At 36.0% G+C, this 6909-nt stretch overlaps 1 pseudogene; it reads left to right on the forward strand.

Annotated features, from left to right (window-relative positions):
- The first annotated feature begins 6003 nt into the window (after nt 1-6003).
- Nucleotides 6004-6485, forward strand: LOC129516443 (ubiquitin-40S ribosomal protein S27a-like; annotated as a pseudogene).
- Nucleotides 6486-6909: the final 424 nt, after the last annotated feature.

The following is a 6909-nucleotide window of genomic DNA, read 5'->3' on the forward strand; positions in this document are numbered from 1 at the left end:
GTGAGAAGAGATATGTGGGTGAATCTCTTAGAATAGTCACAGACTTTAAAGATATTTGAATGCCCACCAAAGAGCATCCACTGAATCAGAGAATTTTAGTAATCATAAAGACAAATAATATGCTCTGGGATGTGAGTCATACTTTTTCCCCAAATATCTTGAGTGCTTGTTCAGTTGGCTCATAAACAAAGTGGTCATGTTGGCAGAAAGGAGTCTAGTAATGGTTTTCACAACATAGACTTACCTCTTACCACTACTGCTCAGCTACAGATCTACCAAGAGCAGAGTCCAACATTGAGCCCATTATATGGAACTATTACCCGGAAAACTAGCCAGCAACCTAGTGGCTGATTGCATTGAATCTCTTCCACTATTAAGAAACAGATTTATCTTCACTAGAATAGATGCATATTCTAGATTTGGTTTTGCCTTCTTTGCCTGTAATGGTTCTGCTGGCACTGCCATCCATGCAAATCCAAAGTGATTATCTATCATTATGATACTATACAGAACATAGTTTCTGGTTAAGAAATTACTTTTATAGAAAAGAAAGAAAAGCAATGAGGTTACATCCATTAAATTAATTGATATTAATACAGATCCCATTAATTAGAACTATCTGAGTGAATGTCTTAATTCAGACTCAGTTATGACACCTCTCAGGACACAACACTGAATCGATGGGGCTTTGACTCACAAATAAGGATATGCTTTCAATGAAGGACTGCAATATGGTGCAGTCTTCCTCACAGTCTGAATGTGTGGGTCTGAGAATCAAGGAATAGAAGTATATGAAGATCTTCCATTATTCCTAATAACCCATTCAGAAAGGTTTTGCTTCCCATACCAATGACTTTTACCGCTGATAGTTTGGAAATCTTAGTTCTCACTTGGGCAATGTTTCCACTAATGAATACAAGGATGGTACCATTGAACTGGAAGATGAGATCAGTACCTAGTCATTTTGAGGTCCTTACACCACTAAATAAACATGTCTAAAAAAGGTGTCTATACTGGTCGGAATAATTAATTTTGACTATCCAGGAAAAATTGGATTACTGCTGTATGATGAACACAGGAAAGAATATGTCTGGAGACCAGGGGATTCTCTGAGGAACATCCTAGTACTTCCATTCCCATAGGAAAAATCAGCAGGAAGCTACAGAATCCAAAGTAAGGCAGAAATTCTAAAGCCAGACCATTCAAAAATGAAGATTTATGTAACTTTACAGAGTAAAGAACTCAGACCATTTGAAGATTTTACCAATGTCAAGGGAAATATGGAATGGGTGGTAGAAGAAAGAAGTCATAGCTATAGACTATGGCCTCAAAATGATGACCTTAGGGGCTTTGTATATTTTCTCCTTGCTTGTTATGTGTATATGTATGTGCGTGCATATATAAAATTTTATTCCTTCTGCTTTTTTCCATGTTTACTTTATATATAATTTTTGTTAGCTTCCACAATTAAATCTTATCAATTTCTCCTAAATTTCTGATGAAGTACTAATGAACATTTGGATATCCATGTTCAATAATACTTTGACAGGGATGCCTGGGTGGCTCTGTGGTTGGGTGCCTGCCTTCGGCTCAGGTCATGATCCCAGAACCTGGGATCGAGTCCCACATCAGGCTCCCTGCAAGGAGCGTACTTCTCCCTCTACCTACATCTCTGCCTCTCTCGCTCATTCTGTTTCCCATGAATAAATAAATAAATCTTTAAAAAAATAATACTTTGACAGAAATTGAATAATGTAACTGGAGATGAATAGAATTACTACTGAGACTTTTTTGTCTCCATATTTTGGGAAGAAAGTGAAATTATCTATACTTGAAAGAGAAATGGCTACATCTAGGTTTCAAGAATATATATGTGGAAGGTGAATGGCCAAAAGAGTGGACCATGTCAGTTTCTATTTGTTTCAAATCCATCATTTTCCCATGTTTTATGATACTGATGCTGGACCTACAAATAAATTTTCTTTGTTAGGCTTTGTTATTAGAGTGCTGTTTTGTTTATTGGGATGCTACTGTAACTCAAAAGCCTTGATAAAGAGAGAATAGTAAGGAACTACTCTTCTCTGCAACCCTGACCTCTTCCTCTCTCTCTGACCCTGATGTATATCCAACCTGCTTTAAGATGATTAGAAGTAAACCAAAGATACATTGCCCACAATCAGAACTGAAAACCATATATATTGGTCCATGAGTAACTCTGAGTAACTTTGGAGAGGAGAAGAAATAAAACTTTCATGTCTGTTTTAGATGCAGGCAACAAAGTTACAATCCTGCCTTGTACCATGGGTGCCCAGATTCAGTGGATGAAGTTTGGGTAAATTTCACAGTGGGGAAGGGTGACTAAGATGACCTGGTATGGGAGATCCTTTAGGATATACTATTGTTGCTTCTACATCTGAGTGCATAATAGAAATTAATGGGTAACATGTTTGAACTTCACTCTACCATGAGTACCCGAGAGTATTATTATTTTTTAAGACTTTTATTTATTTATTCATGACGGGGGGGGGGGGGAGCAGGCTCCATGCAGGGAGCGTGACATGGGACTCGATCCCGGTTCTCCAGGATCACACCCTGGGCTGAAGGTGGCGCTAAACCTCTGAGCCACCGAGGCTACCCATATTATCTTGATAATGAAGAGTTTCATAGAGAAGTGTTAGTAAAACAAATCTTTTTGGCATTTTCTCCCCAGTGGGCCAGTCAGAATTTAGCATGAGTGCTTCTATCTCTGATGTCATTAACATCTCACTCTATAGATGATGTCCTGTTAGTTGACAAGTCAGAAGCTTCAGCTGCATCAGTCCTTACTGCATTGTTATCAGATCTCTACTAGCAGAGGTAAGTAATAATCCCTGACACAATTCAGAGGCCTGAGCACTAAATATAATTCCTTGGGATTATGCGGGCATATTTACAATACTTGATTTTTCTGGCAGTCCAAAAAACCCTGTTACAATCTGAATGGTATTTTCTTTAACTTTTGAAGCATCTATCAGAAACAAAAGGATGGCCGTGGATCCTGTATGTCCTCCACAAAATACCTGTCAACGCCTCAGGATGTTTTTCTCACTCTCATCCTCTTGGCTGTTTCTCTGTCTTTTCATGGGAAAATGAATGCCATTTAGTTGGTGGTTTGGGTGAGTTAGGCAGCTTGGAATAATTATCCCTCCAAAAATAAGAACTAAACTCAATTATTCAATTGAGCTGGAAACCCTAAGATCTACCATTTGTGAGGTTATGTTGGACGTACTCTTGACTTGTGCCTCTTAGCAGATATAAGTACAACTTTCAAGGCCCCAACAGTTGTAACCAACACTTTCTTTTTCTGGGCCTCTGGAACTGTGCTTCTTCTCTGGAATCAACCCTAGGAATTAGTTTATTTCCTTCCTAAGATTGTGACATACACTTACAAGTGATTATGAAACATTTGCAAATATTTAAACATTACTAGTAGGTCATGTGGCCCTTACATGACTAGGATGATTTCTCTGAAATGAGCCTAAACACGGTTCCTGGTGAACTTCTCTTTGAGAAATTCTGGTGCTTGGAGTCCTGTAGAAGACAGCCTTAATTAATTAAGTTCTCTGTGAGATATATAGAACAGATTTGATCTCAACCACTGTTGATCATATTATTCAGAATGCCCAACAGCAGTTTACACATGAGAAAATTCAACTGAAGCCAAGAGTTGTAAAAGCAATAGGCGATTTTTATGGGGAGACACTTGGGCCTCTTACATTTCTGCATGTCTTGTGAACAAAGACACAAACTTCTGTTTTGCTTGTTTTGTTTTACTATCTTTCTGTTGTATTTGTATGATGAACAATCTTGGAAAATATAGTGTCTCTTTCAGAACAAATAACACATCTTCTTACTCTCTATTATAGAGGATTCAGAATCTTTATGCTCTGAGTTCGTCTTCCGTAATGTAACAACCTGTGGGTAAAACTATCTTTCTTGGCTGATCACTGTTGCCCCTGCAGGACTCAGCTTCAAGCAGAACTGAGGCAAATATGCTAATGTTCATGGTTTTTTGCTATGCCATCAGTAATAATGTCATTTACCTTTGACTCAGGCGTCATCTCTTTAATCAACATCCATAATATTGTGGTAAGCTAATGCATTGGTTTGCAAGCAGGATAAATATTTGGACCCATTACATTTCTTGAAATTCCTATTCCTTTTCCCTATCTTACTTATTTTTTTCTCTTAGATTTTATCATACAACATATTTTGCTTCTTTATCTTGCTTTCCCCTCCCAAATTTCTTCCTGGAATATGCAATCCATTAAATTAGGGATTTTTACCTGTTTGATTCACTGATGTAGTCTTAGTTCTTAGAAAAGTATCTGATACATACTGGGTGATGTATAAATATTTATTCATTGAGTGAATAAACTCTGTAATAACACATATAATAATAAATAATCTTCTCAATAACAATTAAATTTTTTTAAACTACCAGAACAAACTAATATGATCTACACACAAAGAGTAAAAAAAGAAATAGCCTTTTTTGAACAGAAAAATAAAAAAATACATAGTCTACAATAGAAATCAAAATACTTTTGAAGCAGAACTGAATTTCAGTGAAGTACTATCAGTTTTTGTTCCCATTTAAGGTTCCCATAATAAAACCTGCTAGATAAAGCAAGTGTAAATTACAAATAAATCAGGGACTTCCATTCTCATAAAGATATATTTATTTATTGAAATATGTAGATACATAAATAAATGTGACAATAATGGACATAGAAAGTCAAATCAGAAATCTAATGAAAGGCACACGTGGGTGGCTCAGCCATTGAGCGTCTGCCTTGGGCTCAGGGTGTGATCCTGGGGTCCCAGGATTGAGTCCTGCCTGTATCGGGCCTCCCACAGGGAGCTTGCTTCTCCCTCTGCCTGTGTCTCTGCCTCTCTGTCTGCGTCTCTCATAAATAAATAAATAAAATCTTAAAAAAGAAAACAGGGGGAATCCAAAATTACCTACCATGACAGAATCTTAATGGAAAGACCTGGAATTTTCTAACAATATATATGACCCCAAGAGGAAATCTGTCTAATTTTGAACAGGAGAATTAGCAAGTCTACGTGAGTAAGAAAAATAAGCCAAGTATCCTATCACAGTCTTCTTTGGTAATATAAATAATAATTTGATTTCCTTTGATCTGCATTCTTAATTGATCAACCAAAATTATTTTTTCCAAGTTTTTAGGTGAGAGAATTATTATTTATTAACTTTCAAATATTCTACCCATATCACATTCAGCAGTGTTTTTCCTAAGAACCTAAGGATAGGTAAACATGAGAACATTTATTAATAAACTCTACCTCATAATTGGTTAAATATAAAACATAAAGGTAAAATCAAGGCAAAAATAACTAAAGCTTGTATAAAAATGATTTTAAATATGTATATCTTTATTTTTAATTCTTTAAAAAGACTTTATTTATTTGGGAGAGAGAGAAAGAGAACACAGGAGCTGGATGGAGAGGGAGAGAGAATCTGAAGCAGACCCTGCACTGAACATAGAGCCCCACTAGGGGTTTGATCTTAGGACTGTGAGATCATGACCTGAGCTGAAACCAAGAGTCCAATGTTTAACTGACTGAGCCACTCAGACACCCCAAAAGACATACACAGTTAAAAACTAAGAATAGAAGGGAACTCCTTTAGCTTAGTAAAGGGGATCTTAAAAATGTAGAGCTAAGGTCATCCAGAGTGATCAAACTTTAAAAACATTTCCATTCAGCTTAGTGGGAACAAAAACTGATATTCCTTAGTCATTTCACATTACAGTAGAAGTCAGCTAATTCCATAAGACAAGAAAAGGGAAATTAGGATCATGATTATTGGCAAGACAGAAATGAAAACGTCATTTGCAGAATATATAACTGCCTAAATTTATAAAATTGCAATTACTAAATAAAAAATATAATAGAATCCCTTTTTGATTCATCATCTGTGGTGGAACCTCTGCCAAGATGCAGATTTTCATGAAAAATCTTATGGGGAAGACCATCATTCTTAAGGTTGAACCCCCAAATACAATAGAAAATGTAAAGGCCAAGATCCAGGACAAGGAAGGAATTTCTCTTGATTAGCAGACACTGATTTTTGCAAGCAACTGGAAGATGGATGTATTTGACTGCAATATTCCATAGGAATCCACTCTTCATCTTGTGTTGAGACTTCCTGGTGGTGCTAAGAAAAGGAAGAATAAGTCTTACTCCAATCCCAAGAAGAATGAGGCTAAGAAGAAGGTTAAGCTGGCTGTTCTGAAATACTTAAAGTGGACAAGAATGGCAAAATCAGTTGCCTTTGTGGGGAGAGCCCTTCAAATGAATGTGGTGTTAGAGATTTTATGGCTCATGGCTTTGACAGACATTATTGTGGTGAATGTCTGACCTATTGTTTAAACAAACTGGAAGACAAGGAATTTATACAGATTAATAAAAGACATTAACTAAAAAATATGCAATACAATAAATTTTCCATCAACAATAACACAAGCTTCTTAGAAAAAAATCAAATTAGGAGACATTGATGGAGAAATTGCAAATAACACTTTAAAAAGAATCTTAGAGGAGAGATTGTCCATATAAAGGATGACAATATTCAAAGTTATGAACAGATCAGTATATCCAAACTTTTAAAAACATTCCAATAAAAACTCCAATGCTACTTTTCCACAACACTTAGAGAAAAATGTATCTTAAAATAAGTAAAGGACATACAAACCTGAGAGAAACAAGATAATTTTTTTAAAAATTTAAAAATTTTAAAACATGCGGATATTTTCCACATCTAATAGCAAGATATCATAATGCTATGATACTTTGACTTCAAAAATATAATAAACTACGTGTCTGAAAACCCTCCTGCTACTA

Source organism: Nyctereutes procyonoides, unplaced genomic scaffold (genome assembly GCF_905146905.1).
Source record: "Nyctereutes procyonoides isolate TBG_1078 unplaced genomic scaffold, NYPRO_anot_genome, whole genome shotgun sequence".
NCBI classification, from domain to species: domain Eukaryota; kingdom Metazoa; phylum Chordata; class Mammalia; order Carnivora; family Canidae; genus Nyctereutes; species Nyctereutes procyonoides.